At 59.7% G+C, this 390-nt stretch overlaps 1 protein-coding gene across 1 annotated transcript in view; it reads right to left on the bottom strand.

Moving 5' to 3' along the window:
* Positions 1-390, bottom strand: part of LOC119586837 (rap guanine nucleotide exchange factor 2-like) — a gene marked incomplete in the record, with an annotated part of 32,613 nt that overhangs the window by 14,992 nt on the left and 17,231 nt on the right.

Genomic DNA, 390 nt, shown 5'->3' with positions numbered 1-390 from the left:
TGGCAAAAATCTTGAAAACGCATCAAAGGACAGGCCAGCACGTAATTCAACCAAAGCACTGGGTGTATCATTTACCAAAGTTTAGCAGAAGCACTCCCCCTCCCCCCGTCCCTTCCCTCCCCAAGCACCCCCTCCCCCCGTCCCTTCCCTCCCCAAGCACCCCCTCCCCCCGTCCCTTCCCTCCCCAAGACCCCCTCCCCCCGTCCCTTTCCCTCCTCCTTACGTCGCCCTCCTTTTTCGCTCGCTCCCACCGAAGGCCTTATCGCGGGGAAGGGGGGGGGGGGAAGGGAAACAACGGCAAGTTCCAGGACGCGGAACAAACATGACATTTACGGGGCATAAAACTGGCGTTGACGCTGCTGGGAACGGGTCCTGTGCTCTGCGTAAACA

This window comes from Penaeus monodon, chromosome 22 (assembly GCF_015228065.2).
Source record: "Penaeus monodon isolate SGIC_2016 chromosome 22, NSTDA_Pmon_1, whole genome shotgun sequence".
In the NCBI taxonomy this organism is placed as follows: Eukaryota; Metazoa; Arthropoda; class Malacostraca; order Decapoda; family Penaeidae; genus Penaeus; species Penaeus monodon.
The sequence above is the reverse complement of the archived record's forward strand: the minus strand, read 5'-3'. Positions and strand labels throughout refer to the sequence as shown.